This window comes from Pempheris klunzingeri, chromosome 13, assembly GCF_042242105.1.
Source record: "Pempheris klunzingeri isolate RE-2024b chromosome 13, fPemKlu1.hap1, whole genome shotgun sequence".
In the NCBI taxonomy this organism is placed as follows: Eukaryota; Metazoa; Chordata; class Actinopteri; order Acropomatiformes; family Pempheridae; genus Pempheris; species Pempheris klunzingeri.
This window is the reverse complement of record NC_092024.1, coordinates 6,922,050-6,945,536: the sequence shown is the minus strand read 5'-3', so window position 1 is coordinate 6,945,536 and position 23,487 is coordinate 6,922,050. Positions and strand designations below refer to the sequence as shown.

At 45.1% G+C, this 23,487-nt stretch overlaps 1 non-coding gene across 1 annotated transcript; it reads right to left on the bottom strand.

Annotated features, from left to right (window-relative positions):
- Positions 1 to 8,313: 8,313 nt before the first annotated feature.
- LOC139212550 (U4 spliceosomal RNA) lies at positions 8,314 to 8,454 on the bottom strand. The gene has a single exon (XR_011585364.1). It is a non-coding gene; the product is annotated as a U4 spliceosomal RNA (small nuclear RNA).
- Positions 8,455 to 23,487: the final 15,033 nt, after the last annotated feature.

Sequence of the window (23,487 nt, the reverse complement as noted above, 5' to 3'; positions counted from 1 at the left end):
AAAAAGATGCGGTTTTGCGTCCGCTCCCAAAACGGCCATTTCCTTGACCCCGGGGTCAGCGTTTTTGGCAAGTCCCCCCTCCTCCACTGTTTTGGCTGCCACTTGTTTTCAGGCCGACTTACCACATTAAAAGTGATCAGTAACTGTTTCCCAACAGGTCTGGAGGTGGATCAGGCAAAAAAGATGCAGTTTTGCGTGCGCTCCCAAAACGGCCATTTCCTTGACCCCGGGGTCAGCGTTTTTTGGCCAGTCCCCCCTCCTCCACTGTTTTGGCTGCCACTTGTTTTCAGGCCGACTTACCACATTAAAAGTGATCAGTAACTGTTTCCCAACAGGTCTGGAGGTGGACCAGGCAAAAAAGATGCAATTTTTAGTGGGCTCCCAAAACGGCCATCCGGGGTCAGCGTTTTTGGCCAATCCCCCCTCCTCCACTGTTTTGGCTGCCACTTGTTTTCTGGCCGACTTACCACATTAAAAGTGATCAGTAACTGTTTCCCAACAGGTCTGGAGGTGGATCAGGCAAAAAAGATGCAGTTTTGCGTCCGCTCCCAAAACGGCCATTTCCTTGATCCCGGGGTCAGCGTTTTTGGACAATCCCCCCTCCTCCACTGTTTTGGCTGCCACTTGTTTTCTGGCCGACTTACCACATTAAAAGTGATCAGTAACTGTTTCCCAACAGGTCTGGAGGTGGATCAGGCAAAAAAGATGCAGTTTTGCGTCCGCTCCCAAAACGGCCATTTTCTTGACCCCGGGGTCAGCGTTTTTGGCCAATCCCCCCTCCTCCACTGTTTTGGCTGCCACTTGTTTTCTGGCCGACTTACCACATTAAAAGTGATCAGTAGCTGTTTCCTAACAGGTCTGGAGGTGGATCAGGCAAAAAAGATGCAGTTTTGCGTCCGCTCCCAAAACGGCCATTTCCTTGATCCCGGGGTCAGCGTTTTTGGACAATCCCCCCTCCTCCACTGTTTTGGCTGCCACTTGTTTTCTGGCCGACTTACCACATTAAAAGTGATCAGTAACTGTTTCCCAACAGGTCTGGAGGTGGACCAGGCAAAAAAGATGCAATTTTTAGTGGGCTCCCAAAACGGCCATTTCCTTGACCAGCATTTTTGGCCAATCCCCCCTCCTCCACTGTTTTGGCTGCCACTTGTTTTCTGGCCGACTTACCACATTAAAAGTGATCAGTAACTGTTTCCCAACAGGTCTGGAGGTGGATCAGGCAAAAAAGATGCAGTTTTGCGTCCGCTCCCAAAACGGCCATTTCCTTGACCCCGGGGTCAGCGTTTTTGGCAAGTCCCCCCTCCTCCACTGTTTTGGCTGCCACTTGTTTTCTGGCCGACTTACCACATTAAAAGTGATCAGTAACTGTTTCCCAACAGGTCTGGAGGTGGATCAGGCAAAAAAGATGCAGTTTTGCGTCCGCTCCCAAAACGGCCATTTCCTTGACCCCGGGGTCAGCGTTTTTGGCCAATCCCCCCTCCTCCACTGTTTTGGCTGCCACTTGTTTTCAGGCCGACTTACCACATTAAAAGTGATCAGTAACTGTTTCCCAACAGGTCTGGAGGTGGACCAGGCAAAAAAGATGCAATTTTTAGTGGGCTCCCAAAACGGCCATCCGGGGTCAGCGTTTTTGGCCAATCCCCCCTCCTCCACTGTTTTGGCTGCCACTTGTTTTCTGGCCGACTTACCACATTAAAAGTGATCAGTAACTGTTTCCCAACAGGTCTGGAGGTGGATCAGGCAAAAAAGATGCAGTTTTGCGTCCGCTCCCAAAACGGCCATTTCCTTGACCCCGGGGTCAGCGTTTTTGGCAAGTCCCCCCTCCTCCACTGTTTTGGCTGCCACTTGTTTTCTGGCCGACTTACCACATTAAAAGTGATCAGTAACTGTTTCCCAACAGGTCTGGAGGTGGATCAGGCAAAAAAGATGCAGTTTTGCGTCCGCTCCCAAAACGGCCATTTCCTTGACCCCGGGGTCAGCGTTTTTGGCCAGTCCCCCCTCCTCCACAGTTTTGGCTGCCACTTGTTTTCAGGCCGACTTACCACATTAAAAGTGATCAGTAACTGTTTCCCAACAGGTCTGGAGGTGGACCAGGCAAAAAAGATGCAATTTTTAGTGGGCTCCCAAAACGGCCATTTCCTTGACCAGCGTTTTTGGCCAATCCCCCCTCCTCCACTGTTTTGGCTGCCACTTGTTTTCTGGCCGACTTACCACATTAAAAGTGATCAGTAACTGTTTCCCAACAGGTCTGGAGGTGGATCAGGCAAAAAAGATGCAGTTTTGCGTCCGCTCCCAAAACGGCCATTTCCTTGACCCCGGGGTCAGCGTTTTTGGCCAATCCCCCCTCCTCCACTGTTTTGGCTGCCACTTGTTTTCAGGCCGACTTACCACATTAAAAGTGATCAGTAACTGTTTCCCAACAGGTCTGGAGGTGGATCAGGCAAAAAAGATGCAGTTTTGCGTCCGCTCCCAAAACGGCCATTTCCTTGACCCCGGGGTCAGCGTTTTTGGCCAGTCCCCCCTCCTCCACTGTTTTGGCTGCCACTTGTTTTCAGGCCGACTTACCACATTAAAAGTGATCAGTAACTGTTTCCCAACAGGTCTGGAGGTGGATCAGGCAAAAAAGATGCAGTTTTGCGTCCGCTCCCAAAACGGCCATTTCCTTGACCAGCGTCAGCGTTTTTGGCCAATCCCCCCTCCTCCACTGTTTTGGCTGCCACTTGTTTTCTGGCCGACTTACCACATTAAAAGTGATCAGTAACTGTTTCCCAACAGGTCTGGAGGTGGATCAGGCAAAAAAGATGCAGTTTTGCGTCCGCTCCCAAAACGGCCATTTCCTTGACCCCGTGGTCAGCGTTTTTGGCCAGTCCCCCCTCCTCCACTGTTTTGGCTGCCACTTGTTTTCAGGCCGACTTACCACATTAAAAGTGATCAGTAACTGTTTCCCAACAGGTCTGGAGGTGGACCAGGCAAAAAAGATGCAATTTTTAGTGGGCTCCCAAAACGGCCATTTCCTTGACCCCGGGGTCAGTGTTTTTGGCTAATCCCCCCTCCTCCACTGTTTTGGCTGCCACTTGTTTTCTGGCCGACTTACCACATTAAAAGTGATCAGTAACTGTTTCCCAACAGGTCTGGAGGTGGACCAGGCAAAACAGATGCAATTTTTAGTGGGCTCCCAAAATGGCCATTTCCTTGACCCCGCGTTTTTTGCCAGTCCCCCCTCCTCCACTGTTTTGGCTGCCACTTGTTTTCAGGCCGACTTACCACATTAAAAGTGATCAGTAACTGTTTCCCAACAGGTCTGGAGGTGGACCAGGCAAAAAAGATGCAATTTTTAGTGGGCTCCCAAAACGGCCATTTCCTTGACCCAGGGGTCAGCGTTTTTGGCCAATCCCCCCTCCTCCACTGTTTTGGCTGCCACTTGTTTTCTGGCCGACTCACCACATTAAAAGTGATCAGTAACTGTTTCCCAACAGGTCTGGAGGTGGACCAGGCAAAAAAGATGCAGTTTTGCGTCCGCTCCCAAAACGGCCATTTCCTTGACCAGCGTCAGCGTTTTTGGCCAATCCCCCCTCCTCCACTGTTTTGGCTGCCACTTGTTTTCTGGCCGACTTACCACATTAAAAGTGATCAGTAACTGTTTCCCAACAGGTCTGGAGGTGGATCAGGAAAAAAAGATGCAGTTTTGCGTGGGCTCAAAAACGGCCAAAACGGCCATTTCCTTGACCCCGGGGTCAGCGTTTTTGGCCAATCCCCCCTCCTCCACTGTTTTGGCTGCCACTTGTTTTCTGGCCGACTTACCACATTAAAAGTGATCAGTAACTGTTTCCCAACAGGTCTGGAGGTGGATCAGGCAAAAAAGATGCAGTTTTGCGTGGGCTCCCAAAACGGCCATTTCCTTGACCAGCGTCAGCGTTTTTGGCCAATCCCCCCTCCTCCACTGTTTTGGCTGCCACTTGTTTTCTGGCCGACTTACCACATTAAAAGTGATCAGTAACTGTTTCCCAACAGGTCTGGAGGTGGATCAGGCAAAAAAGATGCAGTTTTGCGTCCGCTCCCAAAACGGCCATTTCCTTGACCAGCGTCAGCGTTTTTGGCCAATCCCCCCTCCTCCACTGTTTTGGCTGCCACTTGTTTTCTGGCCGACTTACCACATTAAAAGTGATCAGTAACTGTTTCCCAACAGGTCTGGAGGTGGATCAGGCAAAAAAGATGCGGTTTTGCGTCCGCTCCCAAAACGGCCATTTCCTTGACCCCGGGGTCAGCGTTTTTGGCAAGTCCCCCCTCCTCCACTGTTCTGGCTGCCACTTGTTTTCTGGCCGACTTACCACATTAAAAGTGATCAGTAACTGTTTCCCAACAGGTCTGGAGGTGGATCAGGCAAAAAAGATGCAGTTTTGCGTGCGCTCCCAAAACGGCCATTTCCTTGACCCCGGGGTCAGCGTTTTTTGGCCAGTCCCCCCTCCTCCACTGTTTTGGCTGCCACTTGTTTTCAGGCCGACTTACCACATTAAAAGTGATCAGTAACTGTTTCCCAACAGGTCTGGAGGTGGACCAGGCAAAAAAGATGCAATTTTTAGTGGGCTCCCAAAACGGCCATCCGGGGTCAGCGTTTTTGGCCAATCCCCCCTCCTCCACTGTTTTGGCTGCCACTTGTTTTCTGGCCGACTTACCACATTAAAAGTGATCAGTAACTGTTTCCCAACAGGTCTGGAGGTGGATCAGGCAAAAAAGATGCAGTTTTGCGTCCGCTCCCAAAACGGCCATTTCCTTGATCCCGGGGTCAGCGTTTTTGGACAATCCCCCCTCCTCCACTGTTTTGGCTGCCACTTGTTTTCTGGCCGACTTACCACATTAAAAGTGATCAGTAACTGTTTCCCAACAGGTCTGGAGGTGGATCAGGCAAAAAAGATGCAGTTTTGCGTCCGCTCCCAAAACGGCCATTTCCTTGACCCCGGGGTCAGCGTTTTTGGCCAATCCCCCCTCCTCCACTGTTTTGGCTGCCACTTGTTTTCTGGCCGACTTACCACATTAAAAGTGATCAGTAGCTGTTTCCTAACAGGTCTGGAGGTGGATCAGGCAAAAAAGATGCAGTTTTGCGTCCGCTCCCAAAACGGCCATTTCCTTGATCCCGGGGTCAGCGTTTTTGGACAATCCCCCCTCCTCCACTGTTTTGGCTGCCACTTGTTTTCTGGCCGACTTACCACATTAAAAGTGATCAGTAACTGTTTCCCAACAGGTCTGGAGGTGGACCAGGCAAAAAAGATGCAATTTTTAGTGGGCTCCCAAAACGGCCATTTCCTTGACCAGCATTTTTGGCCAATCCCCCCTCCTCCACTGTTTTGGCTGCCACTTGTTTTCTGGCCGACTTACCACATTAAAAGTGATCAGTAACTGTTTCCCAACAGGTCTGGAGGTGGATCAGGCAAAAAAGATGCAGTTTTGCGTCCGCTCCCAAAACGGCCATTTCCTTGACCCCGGGGTCAGCGTTTTTGGCAAGTCCCCCCTCCTCCACTGTTTTGGCTGCCACTTGTTTTCTGGCCGACTTACCACATTAAAAGTGATCAGTAACTGTTTCCCAACAGGTCTGGAGGTGGATCAGGCAAAAAAGATGCAGTTTTGCGTCCGCTCCCAAAACGGCCATTTCCTTGACCCCGGGGTCAGCGTTTTTGGCCAATCCCCCCTCCTCCACTGTTTTGGCTGCCACTTGTTTTCAGGCCGACTTACCACATTAAAAGTGATCAGTAACTGTTTCCCAACAGGTCTGGAGGTGGACCAGGCAAAAAAGATGCAATTTTTAGTGGGCTCCCAAAACGGCCATCCGGGGTCAGCGTTTTTGGCCAATCCCCCCTCCTCCACTGTTTTGGCTGCCACTTGTTTTCTGGCCGACTTACCACATTAAAAGTGATCAGTAACTGTTTCCCAACAGGTCTGGAGGTGGATCAGGCAAAAAAGATGCAGTTTTGCGTCCGCTCCCAAAACGGCCATTTCCTTGACCCCGGGGTCAGCGTTTTTGGCAAGTCCCCCCTCCTCCACTGTTTTGGCTGCCACTTGTTTTCTGGCCGACTTACCACATTAAAAGTGATCAGTAACTGTTTCCCAACAGGTCTGGAGGTGGATCAGGCAAAAAAGATGCAGTTTTGCGTCCGCTCCCAAAACGGCCATTTCCTTGACCCCGGGGACAGCGTTTTTGGCCAATCCCCCCTCCTCCACTGTTTTGGCTGCCACTTGTTTTCAGGCCGACTTACCACATTAAAAGTGATCAGTAACTGTTTCCCAACAGGTCTGGAGGTGGATCAGGCAAAAAAGATGCAGTTTTGCGTCCGCTCCCAAAACGGCCATTTCCTTGACCAGCGTCAGCGTTTTTGGCCAATCCCCCCTCCTCCACTGTTTTGGCTGCCACTTGTTTTCTGGCCGACTTACCACATTAAAAGTGATCAGTAACTGTTTCCCAACAGGTCTGGAGGTGGATCAGGCAAAAAAGATGCAGTTTTGCGTCCGCTCCCAAAACGGCCATTTCCTTGACCCCGTGGTCAGCGTTTTTGGCCAGTCCCCCCTCCTCCACTGTTTTGGCTGCCACTTGTTTTCAGGCCGACTTACCACATTAAAAGTGATCAGTAACTGTTTCCCAACAGGTCTGGAGGTGGACCAGGCAAAAAAGATGCAATTTTTAGTGGGCTCCCAAAACGGCCATTTCCTTGACCCCGGGGTCAGTGTTTTTGGCTAATCCCCCCTCCTCCACTGTTTTGGCTGCCACTTGTTTTCTGGCCGACTTACCACATTAAAAGTGATCAGTAACTGTTTCCCAACAGGTCTGGAGGTGGACCAGGCAAAACAGATGCAATTTTTAGTGGGCTCCCAAAATGGCCATTTCCTTGACCCCGCGTTTTTTGCCAGTCCCCCCTCCTCCACTGTTTTGGCTGCCACTTGTTTTCAGGCCGACTTACCACATTAAAAGTGATCAGTAACTGTTTCCCAACAGGTCTGGAGGTGGACCAGGCAAAAAAGATGCAATTTTTAGTGGGCTCCCAAAACGGCCATTTCCTTGACCCAGGGGTCAGCGTTTTTGGCCAATCCCCCCTCCTCCACTGTTTTGGCTGCCACTTGTTTTCTGGCCGACTCACCACATTAAAAGTGATCAGTAACTGTTTCCCAACAGGTCTGGAGGTGGACCAGGCAAAAAAGATGCAGTTTTGCGTCCGCTCCCAAAACGGCCATTTCCTTGACCAGCGTCAGCGTTTTTGGCCAATCCCCCCTCCTCCACTGTTTTGGCTGCCACTTGTTTTCTGGCCGACTTACCACATTAAAAGTGATCAGTAACTGTTTCCCAACAGGTCTGGAGGTGGATCAGGAAAAAAAGATGCAGTTTTGCGTGGGCTCAAAAACGGCCAAAACGGCCATTTCCTTGACCCCGGGGTCAGCGTTTTTGGCCAATCCCCCCTCCTCCACTGTTTTGGCTGCCACTTGTTTTCTGGCCGACTTACCACATTAAAAGTGATCAGTAACTGTTTCCCAACAGGTCTGGAGGTGGATCAGGCAAAAAAGATGCAGTTTTGCGTGGGCTCCCAAAACGGCCATTTCCTTGACCAGCGTCAGCGTTTTTGGCCAATCCCCCCTCCTCCACTGTTTTGGCTGCCACTTGTTTTCTGGCCGACTTACCACATTAAAAGTGATCAGTAACTGTTTCCCAACAGGTCTGGAGGTGGATCAGGCAAAAAAGATGCAGTTTTGCGTCCGCTCCCAAAACGGCCATTTCCTTGACCAGCGTCAGCGTTTTTGGCCAATCCCCCCTCCTCCACTGTTTTGGCTGCCACTTGTTTTCTGGCCGACTTACCACATTAAAAGTGATCAGTAACTGTTTCCCAACAGGTCTGGAGGTGGATCAGGCAAAAAAGATGCAGTTTTGCGTCCGCTCCCAAAACGGCCATTTCCTTGACCCCGGGGTCAGCGTTTTTGGCCAGTCCCCCCTCCTCCACTGTTTTGGCTGCCACTTGTTTTCAGGCCGACTTACCACATTAAAAGTGATCAGTAACTGTTTCCCAACAGGTCTGGAGGTGGACCAGGCAAAAAAGATGCAATTTTTAGTGGGCTCCCAAAATGGCCATTTCCTTGACCCCGGGGTCAGTGTTTTTGGCTAATCCCCCCTCCTCCACTGTTTTGGCTGCCACTTGCCACAGGATATCGAGAAGTGGCCCACTTTTGCCACACAAATTCAAAGACATGCTGACGAAATGTGCCCTATACATACTAGGAGAATGAAAGTTTTACTTTTACATTACTGTCAAGATTTTGTCATTCACACAAAGTGCAAAGTCTCCTCAGAGACTAACAAAAATTGCCACAGCTGACTGTATTTCAAGTCATCCAGGCGGGGTATTGGGTTAAGTTTTCAACCAGCAATAATCACGTCTCAGTAGAACTTCATAGACTATGAAACTGCCTCTGCGAAGGGATACTCATGGCACTTCAGAGATTAAAGTGGGACTGATTCAACCCTCACCGCACACGCGGTACATTTGTTGAACTTTGTTGGGTGTGGAGGACTTTGGGGAAAAGTAAATGTTAATGTACAACACCATTGGCTCATTGACTCCAAACTCCGCCCTCTGCATGTTAAGGTGGTCACGTCTGCATGGGGAAATCCTAGATTTTATGTATAAACCACAAAGACTGACACATTCTGCAGAAAGCAGCTAAAAGCCTTCCTGATATTGTTGGTTCTTTTAATACTACATGAACAAAATTTGGGAAATTAATGTTTTTATCTGGATACACATTATATGGGGGTGGCCAGTCCTTTGAAGCCAATCGACTTTTGATCTGAAATGTCCACTGGTGCCCAAGGCCAAGTTTCTCTGCAGACTGCTTGATGTTGTTGAGAATCTTGATGTATTGCTCTTTTTTTAATGGTGCTGTGATTAGGTTCCCTGGTCCATTGGCTGAAAAACACCCCCAAAGCATTCGGTTCCCACCACCATGTTTGACACAGGGGATGGTGTTTTTAGGGTTGAAGGCTTCTCCTTTTTTACGCCAAATGAAGGATACATCATTGTGGCCAAACAATTCAAGTTTTGTGTCATCTGACCATAAAACAGAAGACCAGAAGTCTTCTTCTTTGTCCAGATGAGGATTTGCAAAGGCCAAGTGGGCTTTTGTGTGCTTATCTGGAGAAGTGGCGTCCTCCTTGGTCTGCATCAGTGGAACCCAGGACTGTGCAGTATCTGTTGGACTGTCTGTCTTGAGACGTTGCCACCAGCAGATCCCAGATTCACCAGGATGGCCTTGGTGGTGATTCTTTTTCACCTCTTCCACTATCCTCCTGGCCAGCACAGGTGTCACTTTTGGCTTCCGACCACGTCCTCTGACATTTTCCATAGTGCGGAACGTCTTGTGTTTTTTAATAATACTTTGCACTGTAGCCACTGGAACTTGAAAACATTTAGATATGGCCTTATAGCCTTTTCCTGACTTGTGAACAGCCACAATGCACAGCCGCAGGTCCTCAGTGAGCTCCTTTGTCTTAGCCATGACTGTCCACAAACCAACTGCAGAGAGCTGCTGTTTTTCACCTGTTGAGTTGATTAAAACAGCTGTTCCCAATGAATCAGGGTAATTAGGATGCTTTAGAACAGCTTGGACTATTTGGAATGGTATAGAACTTTGGATTTTCCCATAGACTGTGACATTTTTGCAAAGGGTGTGAATAATTTAGGACATGCCACTTTTTGTTCAAATGTAAATAAAAGCTGAGAAATATTTTTTTCCACAATGATGCCTCTTGTACATCGTCTTATTATCTTCTGGGAGACGCCTGTGTCATTTCCAATCAAGAAAAAACTTGCTGGTTGAATAAAAGTAACTTTAAGTCAAACTTTGCCAGGGGTAAGAATAATTCCGGGCTTGTCTGTATACATTATTAATGTCACATTACAATATGTATTTAATTCATTTGACCAATTACTTATCAAAAGCTATTAATTTTTCACAGGAAAACATTTTACATACAGTAAATTTTAACAACAAATCTCCTCAAAACAATGGAAGAAAAATACATACAAGAGGAAAAAACAGTGCCACCCGGTGATCCTTTACCAACATTACTTGTGACTTTGTTTCGCTCTTTCCTTGCAGTTCTCCAAGCTGTAATTGTGCAATTTTCCTCGGCACTCCTTGACTGAAAATATCGAACTCTGAACTTTACTCACACTTCAGCCACATGTTTGTACAATTTTGTTTCACCATTTATACTTATACATGTTCCTCTACTTCAGCAATTTAAACAGGAACCTTGAAACCCAGCCATACGCACATGGAGAAAACAGTTTTGCTCAACTTGGTCTTCCCTACAATGAAATCTCTTTTTCTTCCTCTCACAGTTCTCCACACAGCTCCTCACTCACTTTCAGGCTCACACACACACATTAACTCTTACGTGGCCACTCATTCACCCAAGTCGCAGTCATGCAAAGTTAAACAGTCTGTAGTCAGAGATTTAAGGTTTAGGGAAGGACAGTGGGAAGGAAGGACGGAGGGGGGGTGCACAAACAAACAGCAACTATAGTACTGACAATAGGAATATTACTAATAATTATCAACATGGTAACAGTGAAAATCAATAGTTAATATATGAATAATAATAACATGACTAATATAAGTAAAAAATGGCAGTTGCCGACGATCCTCAGCAGTGATTCATGGAAGCCAGAGAACCACAGCCAGGTGAACCATCACCACGATCCACAGGAACCTGAGAACCACAGCAGCAGGACCAGGACCAGGATCCACAGGAACCTGAGAGATGAGAAAAGCACAGAAAGGCTCCGGGGAAGATACCAAGTGGAGATGGGATTTACGGCTCTTTGAAGGGAGGGACCTTTCAAAGAGCCGTTCAAAAGACTGGCTCATTTTTATATTTATTTATTTTCAAGAAGCCAGCTTGGGGGTAACTCACTCTATCTGGGGAGGATAATCACTGGGAGGAATGATTCAAACTTAGACAATGAAATTATAATCAATATTTCAGAATAATTCAAACTCAGGTATCCCACCTATAGAATATATATTGGTGGGATACCTGAGTTTGAATTATTCACCACATTCACTGTAAACATTCCACAAGGTGGCACCATATCCCTCTGCTTTGAATGTGAGATCACTACTTTGGATTTACCCTTTGTATAAAATGTGTGTGTGAAAATAAAGCTAGCTTGACTTATGTTATTCATGCACCACCTAAAAAAACTTTGTATAAAATAAATAATAAAATACTATATACAATAATGGTGGGTTTTTCTCTCACTCATTCTTTAATGTAAAATCACTGAAAACACCTTTAAGAAATCAGGTATAGAAGATAAAAAAATACAGATAGCACATATCGTAGTAGTCCTGTACTGCTAGTATTGTGTAAATGTATGTAGTACACCTGAGTGATTTTAGTGCATTTGTTAGAGAAAAACATTTCACACAAGAATATTTTGATAGAAAAACTATACTTTTACAAAAATATTTCAAGTATTAGAAAAATAGATAAAACTAGAAAAACGTACATACAGCCCACTAGTACTACTAGTATAAACACTGCAATGTACTAGTGAACTTTCCTTGGGTGTGTAGTAGCCTATACCTGAGCAACATCAGTGCAAATTTTAGTAAAGAACATTTTTTTGATAGAAAAATTCTATATTTAAAAACAATAATTTGTGCAAAACAATACTTCCAGCATTATATCAAATGAGAAAACTAGAAGGAAATGACAAAAATATAGATGCAACACTGTACTACTATAAACCCTACAATGAACTAGTGAGCTGTCCTGCAGGTGTGTACACCTGAGCTGCTTTGACAAAAACAGGAGATCAGCTCCTTGACTCTGAACCACATCAGATCAAACAAGGCTTACTTACTGTAAACAATAACACAATAAAGTGTCAACAAAATAAATGACAGCCCTGAAATAATAAAGCAGTTCCATGCTGTATGGCTTCTTCTGCCTGTCCTTCTTGTCCTTTGGCAAATTTGCATTGAGGAAGACAAGTGATCTGACTTTTGCGGGTTTGAGGCGACTTCTCTCTGAGGTTGTAACCCTTGAAGTCCAACAATCTGTTGTTAGGCAAACTGCTGACGCTTTGGACACCCTTTTCCTAAGTGATGCTGCTTCACTCTCATACATTTGAATTGATATGCTGAATTGCCTGGGCATAGAAATCAGACTTGGCTAGTCTCAGTTCTTCAGTAAATTTGTGCCTCAATTCTATTTCCTTAAGCCTTTATACATAAGCATATCTATGTCTCTTGTAGACTTGATGGCTTTCTTTAATGTCGAATTTTATGAATTTCATGAAGGAGCTTTCACCTGAGCAGTGCAGCAGCAGCAAGAGCAGGCAAGTACACCACCATGATCAAACGATGTGTGGGATATATTATACGTTCTAATATGAAAATTATGCCATGTCAGTGTAGCAACAGACTTTAAAGGATGAACAATGAACAATCGTGCGGGCTTGAGTTTGTTTCATGTCATTTGAGGTTAGCATATAATATAATCCAAGCTCAGCATTGTGTGCTGCCTGCTTGTTTTGTCAATTGGTGAATGAAATAATTTCATGCATGTAATGCTTCGACAAGCTCTTCACAAGCAATCCAAACACATACTCAAAAGTTAGCTGAAATGTAACTTTGTTTACTGATAGCACTGTGAGTTCTGGGGGAAATCACTCTGTTGAAGTGAAATATAAGACTCAGTCCCCGCAATAATTTGTTTGTCCCATTAGAGGCGATATATACACATACAGTAGTGCACAAATTGCAAAAGAGGTTTTTCTTTTCTGTGTAGTGTGAGTAAAAAATCTAAATGTGAATCACTGAATCATCCCAGGTGGCTCCTGCTGAACTTTTCAATTAAAGTGCACAGTGAAGGCTTTTCAAGTAAGCTATGAGTCAGACTCATAAAATGGTAACACCATTGTTTACTTTAGAGAAAACAGGTGTAAGAGTTAAATGCAGTCCTTAAACCACAGCCAGCTTGTAGTTTCCACTATAATGGCTATTATTAAACTCTGATCTAACACCTCCTACCCTGTCAACATGCTTCTTCGGCCCCGCTGCCTATCAATTACAAAGTCCGTGCACATCATTATAATACCCATAAAACAGTTTTGTGGTGAAATGCATGAAAAAAGCATGTATGCTGTGATATGCTATCAACATGCCATGCAGTTTCTGTCAAGGCTGTCCATTAGGCAAAGCTTTCAGTTACTAGTAGATCTCTGCACCTTGTCTCCCCTGTGATCTTTGGGTAGGAGATCAGATCATAGATACAAATGCTCAACATGAGTTGTCTTGAATATGTGGCAGAACATGGATAGGTTTTTGATTGGCATTGGGCCCAGAAAGTAATAGGGACAAATAACTGCAAGAGGATGATATTCAGTGATCTTCTGACCAAAATTTCCCCTTGAACAAAACTTTGGTCCTTGATGAGGTATCTCACAAACTACTTTCTAGATTACATAAAAAAATGTGCCATATTTATGTTACACATAGGATGAACACTCAAGGTTTTTGTGAGCCTCTGACTTCTCCTCTAACACCACCATCACTTTGTACCACAGAAACCTCAAAATCTAAAGGGCATATTACAGTAAAATGTGATATGGATTACTTGTGTGCCCCAGAAGATGGACTCTACCAATCTGAACAACCCACTACCTTAAAGTACAAAGTCAAGGCATTTACATTATCTTTACATTACATCTTAAGCTCCAACATCATTTATGCTCAAGATAGCCAAAACACTTGTATTTTTTGGCCCTGTCCCATTATGTCTTAAGGGTTCTATTTTGATTTTGTTGGTTTTTGTGAACATTGCATCCTCACAAACTCAGATTTAAAGTGTTGCAGATGATATTTGTGCCGATACTTGGTCTTCACAATGGTACTGAAAACAAGTGTTTACTGAAAGTACATCAACATCAAACTGGATCAGCTAGCAGCAAAGGAACGAAAAAAACAGCTATATGACAACTGAAAAGCTTTTAATTATATTCTGATACAAGACCTATGTTTAAATTGTATCTATTTTTTTCATTGCTTCATCACATTCTTTCTGTTCTCTGCTGTCTTCAAATGAAAGAGGGGAAAATGGAATGGAAAGAGAAAAAACGGCACAAGTGCTGGAGTAAGCACCTGGGACTCCATGAAGGTGTTAAAACACCAGGAGCCCTCTCCCACAAAGCAAAGAAGGGATCATAGTTAGCAGGATAGCAGGTGCAACTGACATATTAAAGCAAGGACTAAGGCCTCCCTAATAAAAGTCTTTTATGACTGCATCTGTTTTCAAGCCCTGCGGTGGTAATGTCAGTGAGAGGGAGAATGCTTTATGGGGTAGCAAACACAGGAGGGATTTCTCTATTAATTCCATGCACAAGTAATATAAAAAAGAATGTTCTACAGAAACACTATAAAGAAATAGAAAAAAATGGATTTTAGATATTTTTTTAACTCCCTTTTTTTAACGCACTTAAAAAAATTTTAAAACAAATATCAAACATTAACAGACAGCATTAGCCTGGTACCAGACCTTGAATCCATGTGCATATGTGTAATTTGGTCAGAAATGCAAAAAGGTCTGGTGCGCTCATTGGTGACTGCTTCACCCACTTGAGATTGACCAATCAGGCCTTTTATAGGTAGGAATAAGGCAGAGCTAAGAATAGTGATTTCCTTCATAGCAAGTCACCCACCTTGATAACAAAAATGAAGAGTGACAAGTGAAGAGTGTCCAGTAAGCATGACTATAATCAACACAGGCCTACAGATTGCAGATATTAAGATTTTAAAGATTTTAAATGGACTTATTCTTTCATCATTGTCAAAGTGAAATGAAAATCATGAAGGAGAGCTGAGCTGAACACAATTCAATGTGAACATATTTTATATATATTTTAACAGACACTGAAGTTCTCTCTCCATTAAGGGAGATGCTGTCCATTTACACATGAGCTACATAACTAAATGACAGACATGCCAACAGGCCAATTAATCAATTCTAAGAGAATTGATTGGTCAGTAGTAACATAAATTGCTTTGAACATGTGAGGTTCCCAACATAATTTACCATGGCATTGTACCCCAGTAAGGGGTCAACTACTGCAGTGCAGAAAACCCAAGGTTAAACCTGGAGTTACCTCGCGAATGCCAAATCCTGCTTCACAGTGCAGTTCTCTGGTGCAGGTATTTCTACACACCTCAGGTATTGTCCTTTAGAGGAGAAGGTCATGGTTGACGGTTGGGTGTACAAAAACCTCTGGCTTTGACCATGGAGGATGTGGTTTGCATTGCTTTCCTTCACAATAGTTTTTGATTTCTAGAACAAACCACCTAACCCAGTGTTTCCCAATCCTGCTCCTGGGGCCCACTGCCATACATGTTTTAGATGTCTCCCTGCTCACACCTACTTCAAATGATCAGCTCATCATCAAGCTCTGTAGAAGCCCAGTAGCGACCAATTCATCTGAAGCAAGAGCAAAGAAACATCTAAAACATCCAGGACCAGATTTGGAAATCACTGTCCAAACTCTAAATCAAAGATCAAGATCAAAGATCAAACCGTCTTTATTGTCATTATAATGCTGCAACAACAATACAACGAAATTGAGGTGACACTCCCTGAGATTTAAATATAATTATACAGATATAAACAAATATTAGAAAACGTATAAAAATAAATATAATAGAACACAGAATAGAACACTGTGAAGACTGGTGGTAGTGCAAATGATCAGTAGCTGCAAATGAGTCAATTGAGTGGGGGGGGCAATCAGGATCAGTTGAGAAGTTTAACAGCTTTGGGGGAGAAGCTGTTTTTCAGTGTTGTGGTGTGTACATGAATTGTCCTGTATCTCCTGCCTGAGGGGTGGCGTGTGAAGATGTGATGGGCCGGGTGTGTTGGGTCATGGGTGATGTTTGTTGCCCTGCTGAGACATCGGGCCAAGTAAATGTCCTCAATTCCAGGGAGCTGAGTCCCTATGATGCGTTGGAGATCCAGAAGACTATGGAGTGATATGTTGTAGAAAAACCACTGCTTCATCAGCTGTGAGAGGCTGGTGGAGGCAAGGAGCTGGAGATCTCATATGAAGTTTTGTGGGTAGATGTTTTTGATGTTCCAGAAGCAGGGGCGCCCCCAGAATTTTTTCACAGGGGGGGCCAGATAGGGCCAGTGAAAATCCTGCAGTGGCACACCAAAAACAATAATGGAATTTCAAGAAGAAAAGCTGTTGTAAGTATTGAGGCTAGTCAAAATCGATGTCAATATGAGAGTTAAGGAATCATGTACTCATACTTTCTAATTTTACAGTTAATGTTACTTAGATGTACATGGAATAATACAGTACAAGCCTGTTTTATTAAGTGTTGGTTTATTTCTACTTTAGTCTACTCAAGTTTAAAAGTACCACACAGAGGCCTTTGATTATTTTCAATACATTTCTATTCTGCTGTAAACATGTAAACAAAGCATTGTCTTTGACAATAGACATTTTACCATAGCTCTGAGAGTATTCTAGCCATGTGTGCGCACTGTGCCAGTCTTTCTTGAAGCCTTGTCTTCTGTCCCCTTGAAGAGTACGAGGGAAAAACTTGAGATGCAGCTGTTTGGGCCCTCTGATCTTGACTGGGAAATATCTGTGATGAAACATGAGGACAATAAGTTACTCTGAATTTAAAATAGCAGCAGCAAAAACAACAATAATAACATGAGTAGCTGTCCATAGTAATCCCAGATTACAGTTGTATTATGGACCCACAGTCAGTTCTGTTCTGACTGTTCAAACTCATCTACCAGTAAACATGAATAAGAAGCTTTCTGTTGTTGCACCAGGATTCATAACTCAGTGTTGACACCTTGTTACCATGCGTTTATCCAGGTAAAGTTGCATTCTCTTGCACTCTCTTGCCATTCTTTTCCTCATGAGGGACCCTGTTCTAAGATCACCTGTTGGTCCAGCAGTAGGATGAACAGCTGTGTCCTGCCCTGCCTGCTGCCTTACTTCTCTCTGTTCTCTGGACCTGTCGCTGCCTGACCCTGCTCCTCTGCCCTGCTCTGTCTCTGTCCCTGTCTGTTCATGGGTTTGCTCGGCGGTGTTATCTTGGCCTGCATCATCACACATGTGGAAGAGATGTCCGTAGACTTTCTCTTCATTGTCTGAAAATTGCTGTAGCATCACGGCACAGGTGCTAGTGATCCGACGCTAGCGGCCCTTAACAGAAGCTAATGAGATGCTCAGTAACGGAGAGCAGCCAGCATGTGGTTCAGCACAGACACAGTTTACCAAATACATACTATTTGCTCTAAAAGTAAGTACTGTTTGACTGACTTACCTGTTGGTAGTGGATTTGGCGTTTGGGCTTAGAGCAAGGAGATGGAGAGGGCAAGTCCAGTGAGATGACCTTATGATCAGAGACACCTAGGTTATAAACTTGCAGGTTTGCGACGGGAACGTCGAGTCGGTGATGACCAGGTTGAGAGTGCTGTTCGCAGATGTGGAACAAAGGGTTGTGAGGAGGTCATGTATTTCCGTAATGAAAGTTGAGTTTGGTTTAGGTGGCCGGTAGATGAGTAATACATTCATTGAATTAGGGGGTTTGCATTTGAATGTGAGATATTCAAATGAGGAGACTTCAGGTAAAGCCAGAGGAGACAGTTTAAGATTGTTATGATGTATTATCACCAGACCACCACCACGACCAGTGCTACGGGCCTTCTACAGATAGCTGTAGCCACAAGGACAGGCTTCATTTATTGCAATAAAAGCCTCTGGCTGATGCCAGGTTTCAGTGAGGCACATAATATCAATCCCTTTGTCCAGGATGTGGTCATGGATGAGGCAGGATTTATTTATGAGGGATTGTGCATTAAAAAGTTCCATTTTAATGCTTGGTGGACTGAGGGACCTCTGTAGACTAAAGCAGACTGAAATCCACTCCAGCTTTTCTGTACCGCCCAGTGTTCCCAGCGCTCCAAGTCCAAATAGTGGAGGTGCTCTGATAGCGTGTCAGATGTGTGATGGTGCGCCCGGGAAGACCAGATGGATGGGATGGAGCCAGAGAGACCAGGCTGAGAGTAAACAAACTTTCAACGGGAACCTGTATGGATGTAGCATGGTCTGCGTCGCAGTCCGAGTTATTTAATGACTGACATACAAGCCAGAACGAGGCAGTTATTGTGTTTCAGAGCATGTCAGCATTTTGTCCACTGTGAAGGGACTTAGCCTGGAGCTAACCGTTAGCCCTGGACTTGTGGCAGCGCCTATATGGAGGAGGCAGTGAAGAACGGTCCACAGCATGGCAGGACAGGGGAAAACACGCCAGCACACCATGGGGCATCATGAGAGGGGCTGGGAGGAGGGTGGGCAGAGGTTGCATCGTCAAACCTGTTGAAAAACAGGTTTAGCTGGTTGGTATATATATATATATGTATATATATATATATATATACATATATTGTCCGTACAAAAGTTGATATACTCCGTGTTGCAGTCTGTGAGTATCCCAGTTGGTCACCTCAAAAAATCCCTGAAGAGTCTCTTCTGCCTCCTGTGACCACCTCCGGACAGCTCTAGTGATCACATGTTGCCGCTGGACTGCAGAAATGTAGAGTGGCTTTAAATGCAGTATGTTATGATCGGCTCTGCCTAGTGGAGGTAGAGCTGTGGCGCTGTATGCATCCTTGACATTAGCATACAGCAGATCTATTGTTTTATTGTTTCAGGTTTTACAGTCCACAAACTGCTTGAAAGTGGGCAGTGTTAATGACAGGGTGACATGATTAAAATATCCAGAAATGGCAATGAAAGCACTGGGGTGCAGAGTCTGCAGTCTCGCAGTTGCTGAGGTGATGACGTGACAGTCAGGGGCAGTGACAGTCTCAGTTGTCTCTTTCATTTGCATGTGGTCGCTGCGTAGTTCCCTACACAACTGCAGAGCAACTGATTTTGTGCAGCTCCGTTAAAGAATGCATGCATTGACGCCAGTCAGGTCCAGCATGTTGTAGAAAACGGCAACTGACCATCTGCGGGTGGCGGTGTCTGGTCATTTGGTCCAGGACATCCACTCCCACCTTGCTCCTGTTATGATAATGCACTGTGTCTGGCTTTTTTTCACTTTCCACGTTCACCGTCTGGTTGTGCTGAGTATGGACACATTTTTGTTCACCTTGCCCTAGTATATTGTGAGTGTTGCCTTGTCACTCTTAATCACTTTGATGTCATGCAGTGGTGCTTTCTGAGTGATCGCCTGTTTTTGTTCACAGTGCCTACCAGGCTGGTGTTCCTTACTAGGAGTTTGTGAGCTAAGGGGAGCGATGTAAAAAAGTTGTCTGTAGTGACGTTTTTCCCCTTGCCTAGGTAAGGCTGCATCACTGTTGGCTGTTTTGGCAAATTTGAAAAGTTTCAGATATAGTCTTGAGATATTTGGTTTTATGGCATTATGAGGCAAATACATAATATAATAAGATTTGGTGACCTACCTGGCATCAGAGGCATGATGGATGACACGTTTGGCACACCGGTGGTTTGCACAGCAGGGTTGTTCCTTTTACGGGATGGCTCATGGTCAGATCCAGATTCAGAATCAGAGTCGCATTCACCGGACCAAGACACATTACTGTCCTGATATTTCTTCTCCATCCGACTCACCATCACTTATGTCCCGCAGAAAACCTGACTGACAGTCATAGAGCGTTTCCTCTGATCCATTTTCTCCTAACTAACTGACTGACTGACTAATGAATTAACTGAGCAACTAGCTAACTGAAGAGGCTTGTGGCAATCAAACTTCCTATTAGCAAATCTGGAGAACAATCTGATTCTGACATCATCACAATGTTGGGGTTTAACAAGTGGTAAGTTCAATTTGGCTATCAGAAATAATTAATAATAATTATCAAAGATAATTAATATTAAAATTAATGGAACTTTGTATAAAGTCCACCTCGATTGGGGCACCACCTCGATAAACGAGGAAAAGATAGCCATTTTAGTTGATTTAGTCTCATAAAATACTAAACTATCAATTTGGAATTATGTTTTATAATTAATTTAATAATTACTACCAAAATTACCACATTGACAGCTAGCTGAAGGATTTTGGAGTTCTTGACAGTTTAGAGGTTGGCAGTATTCACCCTTGTACAACATTAAAGAAGGCAGCAGGTATTAAAACATTTATTAAAACAGAACAAAATCAATCAAACAATCTAACTAAGTGTGACTAACTAACAAACAATAGGGAGTGTGTGTGTGTGATTAGGCTGAGGAATGTGAGATAGGACCACAAAAGGTGGGGAAGAGCCCAAATGGTGATGGCCAGACCCCCTGGGGTGTGGGGCAGAGGAAACAAAGGAAAGCTAAGTGCTGTAGCTGTTAGCTTAGCTTTGTCCCTCAGTCTAGGCCTATTGTAAACTGTGTGTGTGTGTAGGTAAAGGTGCCAGTTAGAGGAGAGGATGGTTAGTCTGTAGACCCTGTGTCTATGTGAGCAAACTAACATCAACTAAACTTAATGGCTGCACAGTAAACTACAACACATCACAATAACCAAACTCAATGAACATGAAAGCAAATCAAATACATTAACAAGGATAAACGATGTATGCAGTAATGTTATGCTAATTATGCCCAGTTAGAGTTTGTTACCAGTTCTTAAAGGGGAAGAAGAAGAGTCCTTGGAATCTGGTCGCTCCTTTGTTTTTGGCTAGTTAGCAGCTCGGTGCTAACTTGCTGGTGTGCTCCTGTTGCTTGGGTTATCAGCTGGCAGACTCTGGGTCGTACCTGCTGGCGCTGATCTGCTTGGTTCAGGCAGGACCTTGTGTCGCTACCATGAAGGAGGTGGCCTGCTCTTGTACAGGCCACACTGAGGCAGAGAACACTGAGCTTAACTCAGTTGACCCTCCGGGGTCCAGGGCTGGAAGAGAGAGGATCTCTCTCTTCAGGTGGGAGATCAGGAGAGAGGGGTCTCTCCTCTTCAGGAGAGACGATGGAAAGAGCGTGGGGTCTCTCCTCGACGGACGACGGAAAGAGAAAGTTTAGTGGGGGTGACCTGGTTTTGTTGGCCTGAGGTTGTAAAATCATGTGTCCCACTCTGGCCAATGGTGGCTGTGGAGCTGGGTCCAGGGGTGATTTCACACCTATCTGTGAAACTTGGGGACCTGGGGAATGGAGTTCAGGGAGGGAGTCCATAGTTCCACAGACAAAGAAACATGTGGTCTTCACCATGTGGTGAGGCCCAACAATGGCCTGGCACAGACCTAATGCTTTCTCTGCCCTTAATGAGGGCTGCACTGGTCGTGGCGGTGGTCTGTCTGTCATCTACCACAAAGACCTGGATTTATCCCCGCCACCCCTACCTGAATTGTCCTCTTTTGAATGCTTGGCATTTAAAACCAAGCCCCCCATCCCAATGACATTTCTTCTCATCTACCAGCCACCTAAACCTAATCCAAATTTCATTCCAGACTTATCCAATCTACTATCATACATTTGCTACCACAACAGAGCTAGCAACATTATCAAAGACACATCCCAGCCCCGGCTTGGCTGGTTCCAGTCCTACCTCACAAACAGGACTGAATATATCTCCATTGGTGAAGCCAAATCAAGGACTGTCACCTGCAGGGTTCCACAAGGGTTGGTCCTTGGCCCCACCCTTTTCACACTGTACATGCTTCCCCTTGGCCAGGTAATCAGCCACTACGGAATATCCTTCCACTGCTACGCTGACGACACCCAAATTTACATAAAAATGTAAATGCTTCACCATCCACCTCATTTCTTCAACTCAACTGCTCCAAAACTGAGGCCATATTGCAACACGGGACTCGCCACCAGGAACATGACACCGTACCGGACCGCTTCATACGATGTCCGCAGAGCCGTGAGGGAGGCCAAGCAAAGGTACGGGAAGAAGCTGGAGTCACAACTACAGCAGAGTGACAGCAGGGGACTGTGGCAGGGACTATAGACAAGAACAGACGATAAAGCAGCACCGCAGTCTGCGGTGCATGCTGGCGTCTCTGCCGACGACTTTTATGCGTGCTTCGAGGCTCCCAGCCGAGAGGTCGGCATACTACCTGGCAGAGAGGAGCAGACAAGCACCGTGACAGAGCACGACATGAGGAGGATGTTTCGACTCGTGAACACCAGGAAGGCAGCGGGACCAGACGGCCGTGTCCTCAAAGCCTGTACCGACCAGCTTGCACCTGTGTTCACAGAAATATTTAACATCTCCCTCTTCCAGTGCATCATCCCCACCTGCTTTAAACAGTCTGTTATAGTCCCTGTCCCCAAGAAAGCCCGGCCCAGCTTTCTGAACAACTACCGGCCCATCGCCCTTACCTCTGCGGTGATGAAATGTTTCGAGAGAGGTCAAGAATTTCATCACCTCCTCCATACCTGCCTCCCTGGACTCGCTTCAATTTGCATACCGGCCCAACAGATCCACGGATCACCTGCTTCACACAGCCCTGGCTCACCTGGACACCAGGAGGGGAAACTATGTGAGAATGCTGTTTGTGGACTTCAGTTCAGCATTCAACACCATAGTCCCCTCCAGACTGGTCAAGCTAATGGACCTCGGACTCACCCCTTCCCTGTGCAGGTGGGTCTACAGCTTTTTGACCACCAGACCACAGGTGGTTCGAGTGCGGAAAACACCTGTCATCCCCACGCACCCTGAACATCAGTGCCCCCCAAAATGTTAATTTGCACCGCAACAATGTTCACATGTTTATTGAGTGCTACAGTTTATGGCGATTACTTTGAGATGTTCTTCTGCTAACATGGAAATCAAAGTATTGTGTCAAAATTAAGTTTGCACATGACAGCAACAATGTTCACTCATAAATTACATGGAGATTACTTTGACTGACGTATTCTGCTTTTATCTTATAGTAAATTGTTATATGTAAAATCATATCATGGTTGTCAGGCTGTTCTGTTCTTTTGTGTTGTTGTTATGCCTGTGTTTGGATACGCCTATTAGTGTGTGCGTCCTGTGCGCACATTTTCTTATGTTTCAGTCACCTCCGGGGATAGTGGGGGTCGCCGGTCTCTGTTAGTTTGGGGGTTTTTGTGAACAACTCATAGCAGTACACACAATGTAGAAATTTTTGTCCTTCTGTTTTCTTCCTTGGTTGCTTGCATGGAATAAGTCTGCCTTTCATGCTCCCAAAAACTTAAATGTTATGTTGAAAGTTCCCCTTATTTTGGATATAATCTAATTGCAGTTTCCTCTCTTTTGAATTCTTTGGACAACTAAACGCTTTTGCAACTTAAACCTTTTTGCTGTGTTTATGCCTTGAGATTGTCTGAACTACTTTTATACAGTGAAAGCAACTATGTTTCTTGTTATATCTTCTGGAGCCATCCTCTTTCTTCAAAACTGGATTGACGCAGACAGATGCCTCCTTTTCAAGTGTCACTGAAACACCCGCCT